General features: G+C 36.6%; 1 pseudogene; it reads left to right on the forward strand.

Moving 5' to 3' along the window:
• Positions 1–9,817: 9,817 nt before the first annotated feature.
• LOC119525947 overlaps positions 9,818–15,534 on the forward strand; it is a 43,104-nt pseudogene continuing 37,387 nt past the window's right edge.

Raw genomic sequence — 15,534 nt, forward strand, 5'->3', positions numbered from 1 at the left:
ATTTTAAACAGCTAGAAGATTCCAGGGATGCAAAAAATATTAGAGTATCTATCATCAAGAGTTTAGAAGAGATGAGATGCATAAAATGTAACAATGCAATGCAATAAACGTGGTAAAAAAGGCATAAGGAAGATATGATTCTTTTACTCCTGTTTTTCCAATCTTACTGTTTTTTTAAATCTAGGACTTAAAACTTATTTCGAAGCAACATGTGGACTTTTCATATTTCTTCTCAAATATGTGTCCTAAGATACAGGGGAAAACTAATCACAGGACCATTTGTATTTTCAAATGGAACCATTTGAGCCCAGTTCTCATACAAGAGTATCAAGTCTGAGAATGTTGCAGAACTCAAACTAGTACACAACATACAAATATTAAATAAGTTAATAATTGTAAAAGGCTCAGAAAAGTCTCTGGCACACGGTACACACACACACACACACACACACACACACACACACACACACACACACACACAGGATGTTAGTTTTCATCCTACCTGTCAAATTCCTGTTAAGTCTTGACAGATAACCTTTAAAACCGCCCAGACCAAATTTTAGACCTGCTATTACGTATTTCCAAAAGAATTATCCCTTCCCTCCCCCCTACACCCACCCAAATAAAGTTGCAAGTTGGTTTGCAACTACAATATTAGCACTGCTTTAAGCATTCGAAGAAATTCACTAAAAAACAGAAAACAGAAATATCACCTTATCAGAGTAGTATCATATCTACTAGCACTCTAGTTTTTTATATAAATATTAAAGTTTACCACTATGGGCCAAAATATTCTCTATCAGTCATGTACATTTAGACACTGAGCCTTTCCCTCACTCTAAAATACCTTGCATATCTGTAAATGCATCATCCCTAATCCCCTTTATCAATGCCAAGCACACTAACATTTTTTTCACAATTACTATACGTATTATTTTGACTGACCTTTCAAACTGAGAAGGATATGTTCAAGAAGTAATCCAGTTTGCTGAGGTCGAGCAGATAGTTAAATGCCCCATAAATGCTTATGATGTGGTTTTAATACCTCAACTAAAGTTAACTGTCTTCAGGGGGAGGTCTCAAAATCTGTGCCTCTACAACTATCACAACACCTAGTTTTATATGTTTGTTGAAACAACTTGAACAGAACACAGGCACTAAAAATAATTCAGTTTTAAAGTGAAATTAAGAATGGGATTTATGACATTCACACTAATTTTTAAAAAAAATACTTCATAGCCCTCTAACAAATAGAGAACTGGCAGTGCTTCTAGAGTAGGTCAAATATGTAATGTGACAGGTTTGTCTCAACACTGCAAACCTATGATCTCTGTCAGAAAAGGCCTAAACCTAATCAGGTCGTGGTTCAATGGTTTTGGGCTTCATCAAGTAACCTCCCACCCAATTAAGAGTACATGAACAGACAATAGTTTAAAAGTAAGGAGCTCTCAAGACAAAAATTCACCTTTAACATATTTTTACTAAAGAAGCACTTAAGGAAAAAGGAACAAGTTTAAAATGCAAAAATTAACTGATACATTACCAAGCCTGGGAGCCCCCATTCTCCCAAGACACAGCTGGACATGAGATCAGAGAGCTCCCTCTTGTTTGAGTTACAGAAAATTTATAGCTTCTTGATTTAGAATTACTTTAATTAAGTCATATTCTATTTTTACATTAAATGATGCTTCATGAACACAAACGTCTCATGAAGCGAAGCATCTCGATCCATGAGTGGTTCAAGATCAAAGGAGGGTATCTACGTTATCAGACTTAGCCTTGAATGCCAGAAAAACTCTGATAATATTTTTACTAATTAAGCTATGATTTCTGTAAGAGCAATATAACATACTTTTACTTGTATAAAGACTAAAAACTTAGAGATTACTATTGTAACTTATTAAAATATAGTTTTTATTTTATTCTGATTAGTTTAGCCATCACATATTGATAAACATACATTTGATTAGGACTGTATTCAACCTTCTACATTATTTACAACTTATTTATATTTAAAGTAACAGCTGAAGCCCATCCTGTTGTCACAGAGGACTAGGTGATTATGATGTATCTGTATCTAAGAAGATTGGGAGGGCCTTTCTGCTTTCTTGAAAATATTCACAGCTTTTTAAACTGTTTAGCTTCTCCTTCAGTAATCTTCTCATATGGGATTTGAAGGCTATGAACCATCTTTCCCACTTAGTATAGTAAGGCCTTGCCACTTTTTATCATTTGGAAACTGTACTCGAGTGTTTTTAGGTAAAAGTTCTGTCAAATACGCTTCTGTATCAGAAGGAATGACTGGTTCTTCACTATCAGAACAGCAAACATCAGGTGGTATGTGAGACCAGCATGGAGAAGAAATCAGAGTTCTCATTATCAGATTCCTCAGTAGAGATATTATCCTGCGATACTAAATTCTTCAGACATACAGTTACTTAAGAATAGGAAGACTACTTTGATGATCTTCCAACTCTAGGTATTAAAACTCTTTAACTGAGGTGATGTGCTATGGGCTAAGTTTAGTGCATCTTGTGTGAGAGGATAAAACTTTTTATCTGAATGTACTAAGAAAGCTGCAAAGTCAGAATATTGCGATGGCATAAAGAATTTGAAGACTTAAACTACTGCTTTCTTTCTAGTAGTGGCCATGGTAGTTTTAGAATTACTCATCAGGACAAGGTAGCTATGAAATTAAGTTTTAGAAGCTTGCTCAAAGGTGCTGCCTATCATCACCAGGTTTTATAACAAAAAGCAACTTATACTTCTGCAAACAAATAGAAAAATACATTCCAAAATACCATATGTATTTCTTTTCACCTGTCAGAATAGCTGACACTATCACTCACCTGACAGTAGTAAAAATCATACTGAAAATTACCTCCTGTCATTAGAATACTCCTAAGTCAATGAAAACTATCTAATGGAAGATTGAGACCTCCTGAAACACATTTATTTTGCTTAATCACGTCTTAGAGTTACATGTGAATAATACTACGAATAACATTCTTTCTAAATGTGGTATGTTTGTATTCAAATTTTATTTAAAAATGGTGCTAGTTACTAGTTTTCTAACCTTATTTTGTAATGACAATTTTTCCCAAACCATGAAATTTCTGACATTAGTGCATTTGATGAGAAGTTAGGACATGTTATGAAAGCACTTCTAGTATTTCACGTAATATAATAAGCAAAAAATTTTACAAATGTTTGGTTAAGTTTAAATCCTTAGCTACATTAGGTAAATTTGGAGATTCCCAAAAGCCAGTTACCTAAACCTTTTATACTAACGTAAGTGGATTTTAGAAATCTCTAGACTTAGCTAATATATATTGCTACTCAACTGAATTTCATTTTCTTCATACTTGACCAGTCAAAACACTGCTATAGGAGAAAACTTTATAGCCTTCAGCCAAGGAAGTAATGAAGCCCTTGGTGCAGATACTGTTTTCTTCAGCTAAACATGAAATCCCATGTCATATAGTGAACTTACTATAATCCACAAAATGAAACATTGTTATAATAACAGTAAGGCAATAGGAGAGGCTACTGAAAGATTATTGTGAATCAACTGTTTTTGATGAGATTAAACTGTTTTTGACAGAACCCTTCTTAAGTGACATTTTAAACTTCTCTAAACAATGCTAACTATAAAGCTCTAAATAAACGTGCCAAGAGAGCAAGGAGCCAACAGGTCTTCAAATAACCTAGGAGTTCATGTTCTATGACCATACTTCTGTTGGTTCTGATGACACCGTAAGTTCTCTAGGCAAGAGTGAAAAGAACTTAATGCAAATTCCAAATATAAATATAAATGAGAGATAGAAAGAAGTAAGAGTAACCAAAATCTGGATACCAGATTTTAAGCTCAAAGATGACCTAAAATATCTCTCGTGATCATATGATATAATTTCAGACTTCTGGGTGACAGCCAAATGTTTCTTTTACACTACTTTACAGAGAAAAGATATTTAAGATTGTATAGCATTTTGACTTTAATATTAAAACAAAGGTTAAATAAATGAAAAGTGATCGAACTTGGTTTCATATAAAAGGAAACAAAGCCTACAAAAAAGGTTTCAAATGTACTTTATTTCTTCAATAATGCCGTATTTTAATGGACACACAATGCTTTTACTTTCATCAATTATAAGTTGGTTTTGAAACATTTCAATAATCACATCAGCTGGGATGATTACTGATCTCTCCATTCCTTTGGGGTGACTCTGCCAAAAGGGGACAGGTTCCATTCTATTCTAATTTGTGTTGCTGTCTCTAAGAATGAAAATGCTGTCAGTTATACACATTTAAGTCAAACTCCACTTTCCCTTGAACCCTATTTCTTGAAAGTGACAAAGGTATTTTGCTCTATAGGTTAAAAACACACAGAAACTCATCTGGAATATAGCCCTCCATGTAGACTAAAAGAGCAGTGCTGTCCAATAGAACTTTCCTCAGATGATGGAGTATTCTATAATGTTTGCTGTCCAACATAGTAGTCACTAACCACATGCGGCTACTGAGCAAGAGGAATGTGGCTATTATGACTGAGGAACTGAATTCTTAATTTTATTTAATTCAAATTTACATTGTGTATTTCTATAGTATTTGCTCAAAATATTCCTTCCTTCAACCACAACAACCTAAGTAACTGCCAAAGAGACAGTTTTAACAGCCCTTCATTAAGGAGAACTTCATCTCTAAAAGCTCCTCTGATGACACACTTGTTCAACATCTGCTTATCCTTCTAATTAAGTACACAACTATTGTAATAGTATAACTGATTTCAGGAAGATCAACACAAGAATGGAAAGGGTCTATTAAATAAAGTTTGGTTAGCAAGGTAAGAGTTGATTTACTTTTTAAAACCTATATATATACATTTCTTTTAATTTCAGAATTCCTATTTTTAACCAGCAAGAAGCGTGACTGCTAAATAGATTGTTAAATATACAGATGTAAAAAGCAAAAATATTGAAAGTAAATTACTTTACATCTCATCTGTCAGGAATACCATGCTCAGTTCTGTGCATACAATTTTAAAAGAAAAAATAACTAGAGTGTGTCCAGGAGGGTGAAAATCCTGGAAACCACGTAGCAAAAAATGACTGACAGAACTAAGGATGTTTAATCTGAAAGAGAGTATTCAGAGAGAGATATGATAGCAATTTTCTAATATCTGAAGACTGTTACATAGAAGTGGGATCAGAATTCCTGTGGGGCAATAGAATAATACACAGACTATAAAGGGAGGCAGATTTTAACAACATATCCTTTTACAGCTATAAGACACGAAAAGGGCTGCCAACTGATCCAGTAAGCCACTTGTTACTGAAAATGTAAAGAAAAGAAGATGGATGAATGCTGAATGCTGATGAAGAAATTCCTGCATTGCTTAGTCCCTCCTAACTATAAATGTATGCTACTGTGTTAAAACACGTTGAATACATGTGCAAAAGAAGAATGAGACACATCTAAAACAGAAATTACTAATCAATAGTACTTATATACGTCCATACAGCAACACAGAAAGTGGCTCCACTAGCTAATACAGCATTACCGTATCTGTCATGGAAATCAGGTGCACGTTTCTGGTGGCTCTGCCTTGCTATTGTTTGCTGAATGCTTCGAACTTAAAGAAAGAAAAAAAAAAAGATACAGAAGTATATCTATCAATTATCAGGAAAACAGAACACATGTGACCAATATTGCCAATCAAGAAAGCTAAGGAAATTAACTTCATAGCATTAAGCAGTTCAATAAAATGTTAAAATATTATAGTTAAAAGCAAAATAACAAACTTTGAAATGCATCAGAAATAAAGATTGATGGATGGATAATGTGATAAACAAATGTAGCAAAATGTGAACAACTGCAGACTCTACATGATAGGTATGTGAGTGTTCATCATATAATTTTTCCAACTTTTCTGTATGTTTTAAAATTTTCATATGTTGGGGAAGAAGGCAAAGAGGTGATGTTAGTCACATTCACTACAAATTGGTATTTGTAAAACCTCTGAAACTTGGTTCCTATTCATCCTATTCATTAATTTGAACATTTGTCTTAAAATTTTCACTAATGTTTACTCAACATTGTTCAACAACTCACAACATACAAGGGCAAATAAACTCAAAATTAATTTCAAATTACAGCAAACTAAATATTTATGACCATAAAAAATTTTAAACCTAAAAATTAGGGCAATTTTGATTTTTAAAAAAGTATGAAAATACAAGGAAGTAGAATTTTAGCTAAGCAGTTTGAATGACAAGTAGGATTTGATAATGTAAACCTGGGGAAGGGAAATCGGTACAAAGGTAAAAAAGCCCAATGTACTGGAAAATCTAGTTTGGTTGAAGGACAAGGTATGTAAGTAATAGGGGATAACACCAGAAAGGATCGTGGAGGGCCTCCAAGGCTGGGCCACTTTTTTTGGTAGATAAAGGTTTTTGAGCAGAATGACAAGCTTAAAACTTTGCTTTTACTATTACTCAAGTAGAAAGGGTAGAACAATTTTCAAATTGCCTCTAGAGGCACTTAGGAGGGGCGAGGAAAGAGCTTGGGAAATGCATAGATGAATATTTCTGGTATTTCGGTGCTTTTTTTTTTTTTTTTTTTTTTTTTGTTTTGCCCTTCCTCTCCAATCTATGTAGCAAGTCCTAATTGTTTTGAAGAGGGCTTCAAAAGGTACTTGTGTTAAGTATGTAATGGAAAGCATGTTAGAGAAACAGCAATACTGCCCATTCCCTACTAGCATTTAAGCACATCAAATGGCTCTTAGGTGACATAATGGGTTATTTCAGGAAAGTTATTTGACCTTTAATGGTTTCTTCTTATAACTGCCTTGCACAGCTTTTGTTTTCATCTTTAAACAGTCATACCTAGTATGCTTAAATTTACAAACATTTCACAATATAGTCTGCTCTTAAACAGTTAAAAAATGTGTGCTGAATTCCACCTTAAAAACAAAAGACAACCCTTTCCTGAGGTGCAAGTCCCTACTTGCTCAAAGGGAAAAGAAATTAAAAGTGATTACCAAACTGATAGAAGTTTTGGTAATGGATGATGGTGATGGTGGCACAACACTGTGAATTTAATACAACTAAATTGTATAATTTGAAGTGGATAAGACGGAAAATTTTAGATTTTATCTGTTACTAGAATAAAAAAATTTAAAAAACAGTTTTTAAAAAAAGTGATAAATAACTCTGCAATACCTCATGACCTCAAAATTCAGGTTACCCAACAAGATTTCTTTAGACCTCTCCTCTGTAACAAGAAAAGGTTTGGTTACCACACACTGGTAATCTCATATAATCCTCAGTAACCCTATGAGGTATTATTTACTAACCCCCTATTTTACAAAGGAGGAAACTTAGGTTCACAGAGGTTGAATCATCTGCCCAAAGTACAAAAATAATAAATGTGACTTGGGGAATATGAAAAACAAAAGGGCAACTATTTTTTTTTTAGCTATTTTCAAAGTTGCCTGAGTGTTATTTAAAAGTAAAAGAAAGGCTAAAGAAGCTAAATGGTTATTGCTTAAGGTCATCTTCACTGTAAAACAACTGCTAACGCTGAAAAATTAATAATTACTCAAGGTCATCTTCAGTACAAATGAAGTATAGAAATGAGTTTTTCTCTCCAATCTAGTGTATTCTCAATACATAATGTGGTCTCAAATTTTCCCTGTACTTGCCTAACTTATAGGTTAAAAAAAAGGACCACAATTGCTTTCGGAGCACTAATATTCAGTAAATAACCCTCAAATTATTTCAAAGCTGCAGGGCTACCATTCAAGTTGTCTCCCTGCAATGAAACCAAATGAAAAGCTAGATTTACAGTTCCCTTCCGTTATGGCTATAGGAATTAGATAGGAAGTTCTACGTGGAAATAGAACTTAGGGAATTTAGGGAATCGCTTAAGGAACGAGAGGTATCCACCAAGTGTCCTTCCCTGAAATGGCAGACTACTGAATAACAAGAAAGCAGGGCCAGGTAACAGAGAGAAGGGAACCGAAGCAGATACTCCGGATGAGAAAGCCAATGCTAAGGACATCTTCCCAATTACTTGCGGCACGGTGGGGGAGGGGACTGAGGACAGCTGGCAAATGGATATAAGGCTGCTGAAAATGATTTGCTCACCTCCGAGACGACTCAGTGCATTTTTGGCCAAGGGAAACATCGTGAAGCTGGAGACACAACTAGAGCAACTGCTGCAGCTGGCTCAGTTACCCTTGTAAAGAGCCCTGAAACACAAAATGGCTTTCGGCAAGGCTCATTAATGAGATTTGATGAAATCTCGCGAGATCTGAAAAACCCCATCTAGAGATTGTATTCGCTTTTCTCAGTAAAAAAATGAGGGGTTTTGGGAAATGAAGTTTCAGCCTTTATAAATGACGTATCCAGTGTTTAATGAAGAACGGGAGAACCCCCTGAAACTAGCTTTAGGGCTCTTTAGAGGAGAGCTAAGAATCGATCTTAGGCTGAGTTGTCTGAGGCATCGGCTTCAAGATGATGTTCAAGTTCCAAAGGCTTAGGTTTGTATCTGGCTCCACACTGGCTCGTTCTTTCTGTCCCCCCAAAACTCCCTTCACTTCTTTAATTTTGTCTCCTTTTACTACATACTAATTGGCTTAACTTTTTATTTTGAAATAGTTTCAAATTTAGAGAAAAGTTGCAAGGATAGTTAAAAGAATTCCTGTACTATATGGATAAATATGTAATAAATATGTCATAAAGCAAATATAACAAACTGTTGATTGTAGAATCTTGGAGGTGAGTATTCAGAGAACAATTCTTTCCATTTTTCTGTGTGTTTGAACATTTTTATAGTAAAATATTGGGGGACAGGGAGGAACTGTGTACTCGTTACCTAGGTACACCAACTAGTAATATTTTGCGACATTTGTCGTCTCTCTATATATAGTTTTTTTTTTCTGAACAATTTGAGAGGAGGTTGCATACATTATATCATGCACCTTTATCTAATAGTACTTCAGGGTTCATTCCCAAAAGGTTATTCGCTTACATATAGCCACTGTACAGTTAATCAAATTAAGAAAATTTAATACTGATACAATACAGCCCATATTACAGTTTCACCAATTGTCCCAATAAAGATGTCCATACACATTTTTTTTCACATCTCTATACCACATTTCTTCACTGCGGAATAAGCTATCTTTGTTTCCATACGTGTCTCCTTGTCTCTCCCACATAATGAAATTATAAGTCATATGATATGTTCCACCACACCAAAATAAATTCAAATTATAGGCGACTGACTTTATTTGGTTGGTTGTTTTTCTCTTGGGTATACTATTATTCGATAGTAAAGTTATCCCTAGTCAACCCGCTGTGATAAACAAAACTCGGCCAAAGAAACGGGAACTTCTTCAGCTATGGAGGATTTTTATTATACTTAGATAGGAGAATTCGATGTTTAAAGAAAACTGTATATGACGATGAAAGAGGAAGTAAAGCCTTGCAATCTCTTGCACCTATCTCTGAAACAAATATAATAACATAAAAGAGAATGCACTTGCTCTCTTTAACCCGTAATTTAAGTCCTTGGGGGTGCTTTAAGTATCAAGGCGTTTAACTAAAAAATATATAAATAATATGAATAGCTTATATTATAATTTTTGACATCCTCTTTCTCAGTGCACGTGGTAGGATTCCTGGACCATAGAAGGTATTCAACAAGTTGTTGTTCGTTTGCTTTTTAAAAACCCCCTCAGTGATATTAAGTACATTTTTGCTTTCCTACTTTTACTTTTTTTTTTTTAAATTTGAAGTACTTTAGTGGCACGATGAGACAGAGGCAAGATGAGAGACTAAGGTAGCTCTTAGTAATCACGTAGTTAGGTCTTATTTCCCTAGAATATTTCATGAAAACGGTGGATTTCAAGGACTTCTGAATGAACCTCTTGGTCTGAATGAGTCTTTAGGGCCGGGAGGAGAATACCAGGTTTAATCAGCATTAAGCCATTTTGCGCTCCAAAAAACCACGACATTTCGGAGGCGGGGCAAGATGGCAGACTGGTGAGCTGTAAGTTTTAGTTACTCCTCCAGGAAAGTAGGTAAAAAGCCAGGAACTGTGTGGACTAGACACCACAGAGCAATCTGACTTTGGGCATACTTCATACAACACTCATGAAAACGTGGAACTGCTGAGATCAGCGAAATCTGTAAGTTTTTGTGGCCAGGGGACCCGCACCCCTCCCTGCCAGGCTCAGTCCCGTGGGAGGAGGAGCTGTCAGCTCTGGGAAGGAGAAGGGAGAACTGCAGTGGCAGCCCTTATCGGAAACCTATTCTACTGATTCAAACTCCAACCATAGATAGACGGAGACCAGACACCAGAGAATCTGAGAGCAGCCAGCCCAGCAGAGAGGAGACAGGCATAGAGAAAAAACAACACGAAAAACTCCAAAATAAAAGCGGAGGATTTTTGGAGTTCTGTTGAACATAGAAAGGGGAAGGGCAGAGCTCAGGCCCGAGCTCAGGCCCTGAGGCGCATATGCAAATCCCGAAGAAAACCTGATCTCTCTGCCCTGTGGACCTTTCCTTAATGGCCCTGGTTGCTTTGTCTCTTACCATTTCAATAACCCATTAGATCTCTGAGGAGGGCCCCCCCCTTTTTTTTTTCAATCCTTTTTTCTTTTTCTAAAACAATTACTCTAAGAAACCCATTACAAAAAGCTTCAAAGACTTGCAATTTGGGCAGGTCAAATCAAGAGCAGAACTAGGAGAGCTCTGAGACAAAACGCAATAATCCACTGACTGAGAAAATTCACTAAACACCACAACTTCCCAAGAAAAGGGGAGTGTCCGCTCACAGCCATCATCCTAGTGGACAGGAAACACTCCTGCCCATCGCCAGCCCCATACCCAGAACTGCCCCAGATAACCCAGTGTGACGGAAGTGCTTCAGATAACAGGCACACACCACAAAACTGGGCGTGGACATTAGCCTTCCCTGCAACCTCAGCTGATTGTCCCAGAGGTGGGAAGGTAGAGCAGTGTGAATTAACAAAGCCCCATTCAGCCATCATTTCAGCAGACTGGGAGCCTCCCTACACAGCCCAGCAGCCCAGAACTGCCCTGGGGGAATGACACTCACCTGTGACATAGCACAGTCATCCCTCAACAGAGGACCCGGGGTGCACGGCCTGGAAGAGGGGCCCACTTGCAAGTCTCAGGAGCCATACGCCAATACCAAGGACTTGTGGGTCAGTGGCAGAGACAAACTGTGGCAGGACTGAACTGAAGGATTAGACTATTGCAGCAGCTTTAAAACTCTAGGATCACCAGGGAGATTTGATTGTTAGAGCCACCCCCACCTCCCTGACTGCCCAGTAACACGCCCCATATACAGGGCGGGCAACACCAACTACACACGCAAGCTTGGTACACCAATTGGACCCCACAAGACTCACTCCCCCACTCACCAAAAAGGCTAAGCAGGGGAGAACTGGCTTGTGGAGAACAGGTGGCTCGTGGACGCCACCTGCTGGTTAGTTAGAGAAAGTGTACTCCACGAAGCTGTAGAACTGATAAAGTAGAGATAAGGACTTCAATTGGTCTACAAATCCTAAAAGAACCCTATCAAGTTCAGCAAATGCCACGAGGCCAAAAACAACAGAAAATTACAAAGCATATGAAAAAACCAGACGATATGGATAACCCAAGCCCAAGCACCCAAATCAAAAGATCAGAAGAGACACAGCACCTAGAGCAGCTACTCAAAGAACTAAAGATGAACAATGAGACCATACTACGGGAGACAAAGGAAATCAAGAAGACCCTAGAAGAGCATAAAGAAGACATTGCAAGACTAAATAAAAAAATGGATGATCTTATGGAAATTAAAGAAACTGTTGACCAAATTAAAAAGATTCTGGACACTCATAGTACAAGACTGGAAGAAGTTGAACAACGAATCAGTGACCTCGAAGATGACAGAATGGAAAATGAAAGCATAAAAGAAAGAATGGAGAAAAAAATTGAAAAAATCAAAATGGACCTCAGGGATATGACAGATAATATGAAACGTCCAAATATAAGACTCATTGGGGTTCCAGAAGGGGAAGAAAAGGGTAAAGGTCTAGGAATAGTATTCAAAGAAATTGTTGGGGAAAACTTCCCAAATCTTCTAAACAACATAAATACACAAATCATAAATGATCAGCGAACCCCAAATAGAATAAATCCAAATAAACCCACTCCGAGACATATACTGATCACACTATCAAACACAGAAGAGAAGGAGCAAGTTCTGAAAGCAGCAAGAGAAAAGCAGTTCACCACATACAAAGGAAACAGCATAAGACTAAGTAGTGACTACTCAGCAGACACCATGGAGGCGAGAAGGCAGTGGCACGATATATTTAAAATTCTGAGTGAGAAAAATTTCCAGCCAAGAATACTTTATCCAGCAAAGCTCTCCTTCAAATATGAGGGAGAGCTTAAATTTTTCACAGACAGACAAATGCTGAGAGAATTTGCTAACAAGAGACCTGCCCTACTGGAGATACTAAAGGGAGCCCTACAGACAGAGAAACAAAGAAAGGACAGAGAGACTTGGAGAAAGGTTCAGTACTAAAGAGATTTGGTATGGGTACAATAAAGGATATTAATAGACAGAGGGGGAAAAATATGACAAACATAAACCAAAGGATAAGATGGCCGATTCAAGAAATGCCTTCACGGTTATAACGTTGAATGTAAATGGATTAAACTCCCCAATTAAAAGATATAGATTCTCAGAATGGATCAAAAAAAATGAACCATCAATATGTTGCATACAAGAGACTCATCTTAGACACAGGGACACAAAGAAACTGAAAGTGAAAGGATGGAAAAAAATATTTCATGCAAGGTACAGCCAAAAGAAAGCAGGTGTAGCAATATTAATCTCAGATAAAATAGACTTCAAATGCAGGGATGTTTTGAGAGACAAAGAAGGCCACTACGTACTAATAAAAGGGGCAATTCAGCAAGAAGAAATAACAATCGTAAATGTCTATGCACCCAATCAAGGTGCCACAAAATACATGAGAGAAACACTGGCAAAACTAAAGGAAGCAATTGATGTTTCCACAATAATTGTGGGAGACTTCAACACATCACTCTCCCCTATAGATAGATCAACCAGACAGAAGACCAATAAGGAAATTGAAAACCTAAACAATCTGATAAATGAATTAGATTTAACAGACATATACAGGACATTATATCCCAAATCACCAGGCTACACGTACTTTTCTAGTGCTCATGGAACTTTCTCCAGAATAGATCATATGCTGGGACATAAAACAAGCCTCAATAAATTTAAAAAGATTGAAATTATTCAAAGCACATTCTCTGACCACAATGGAATACAATTAGAAGTCAATAAACACCAGAGACTTAGAAAATTCACAAATACCTGGAGGTTAAACAACACACTCCTAAACAATCAGTGGGTTAAAGAAGAAATAGCAAGAGAAATTGCTAAATATATAGAGACGAATGAAAATGAGAACACAACATACCAAAACCTGTGGGATGCAGCAAAAGCAGTGCTAAGGGGGAAATTTATAGCACTAAACGCATATATTAAAAAGGAAGAAAGAGCCAAAATCAAAGAACTAATGGATCAACTGAAGAAGCTAGAAAATGAACAGCAAACCAATCCTAAACCAAGTAGAAGAAAAGAAATAACAAGGATTAAAGCAGAAATAAATGCCATAGAGAACAAAAAAACAATAGAGAGGATAAATATCAACAAAAGTTGATTCTTTGAGAAGATCAACAAGATTGACAAGCCCCTAGCTAGACTGACAAAATCAAACAGAGAGAAGACCCATATAAACAAAATAATGAATGAAAAAGGTGACATAACTGCAGATCCTGAAGAAATTAAAAAAATTGTAAGAGGATAGTATAAACAACTGTATGGCAACAAACTGGATAATGTAGAGGAAATGGACAATTTCCTGGAAACATATGAACAACCTAGACTGACCAGAGAAGAAATAGAAGACCTCAACCAACCCATCACAAGCAAAGAGATCCAATCAGTCATCGAAAATCTTCCCACAAATAATGCCCAGGTCCAGATGGCTTCACAGGGGAATTCTACCAAACTTTCCAGAAAGAACTGACACCAATCTTACTCAAACTCTTTCAAAACATTGAAGAAAATGGAACACTACCTAACTCATTTTATGAAGCTAACATCAATCTAATACCAAAACCAGGCAAAGATGCTACAAAAAAAAGGAAAACTACCGGCCAATCACACAAATGAATATGGATGCAAAAATCCTCAACAAAATACTTGCAAATCGAATCCAAAGACACATTAAAAAAATCATACACCATGACCAAGTGGGGTTTATTCCAGGCATGCAAGGATGGTTCAACATAAGATAATCAATCAATGTATTACAACACATTAACAAGTCAAAAGGGAAAAATCAATTGATCATCTCAATAGATGCTGAAAAAGCATTTGACAAAATCCAACATCCGTTTTTGATAAAAACACTTCAAAAGGTAGGAATTGAAGGAAACTTCCTCAACATGATAAAGAGCATATATGAAAAACCCACAGCCAGCATAGTACTCAATGGTGAGAGACTGAAAGCCTTCCCTCTAAGATCAGGAACAAGACAAGGATGCCCACTGTCACCACTGTTATTCAACATTGTGCTGGAAGTGCTAGCCAGGGCAATCCGGCAAGACAAAGAAATAAAAGGCATCCAAATTGGAAAAGAAGAAGTAAAACTGTCATTGTTTGCAGATGATATGGTCTTATATCTAGAAAACCCTGAGAAATCGACGATACAGCTACTAGAGCTAATAAACCAATTTAGCAAAGTAGCGGGACACAAGGTTAATGCACATAAGTCAGTAATGTTTCTATATGCTAGAAATGAACAAACTGAAGAGACACTCAAGAAAAAGATACCATTTTCAATAGCAACTAAAAAAATCAAGTACCTAGGAATAAACTTAACCAAAGATGTAAAAGACCTATACAAAGAAAACTACATAACTCTACTAAAAGAAATAGGAGGGGACCTTAAAAGATGGAAAAATAGTCCATGTTCATGGATAGGAAGGCTAAATGTCATTAAGATGTCAATTCTACCCAAACTCATCTACAGATTCAATGCAATCCCAATCAAAATTCCAACAACCTACTTTGCAGACTTGGAAAAGCTAGTTATCAAATTTATTTGGAAAGGGAAGATCCCTCGAATTGCTAAAGACACTCTAAAAAAGAAAAACGAAGTGGAAGGACTTACACTTCCTGACTTTGAAGCTTATTATAAAGCCACAGTTGCCAAAACAGCATGGTACTGGCACAAAGATAGACATATAGATCAATGGAATCGAATTGAGAATTCAGAGATAGACCCTCAGATCTATGGCCAACTGATCTTTGATAAGGCCCCCAAAGTCACTGAACTGAGTCATAATGGTCTTTTCAACAAATGGGGCTGGGACAGTTGGATATCCATATCCAAAAGAATGAAAG

This window comes from Choloepus didactylus (assembly GCF_015220235.1).
Source record: "Choloepus didactylus isolate mChoDid1 chromosome Y unlocalized genomic scaffold, mChoDid1.pri SUPER_Y_unloc2, whole genome shotgun sequence".
Taxonomy (NCBI): Eukaryota; Metazoa; Chordata; class Mammalia; order Pilosa; family Megalonychidae; genus Choloepus; species Choloepus didactylus.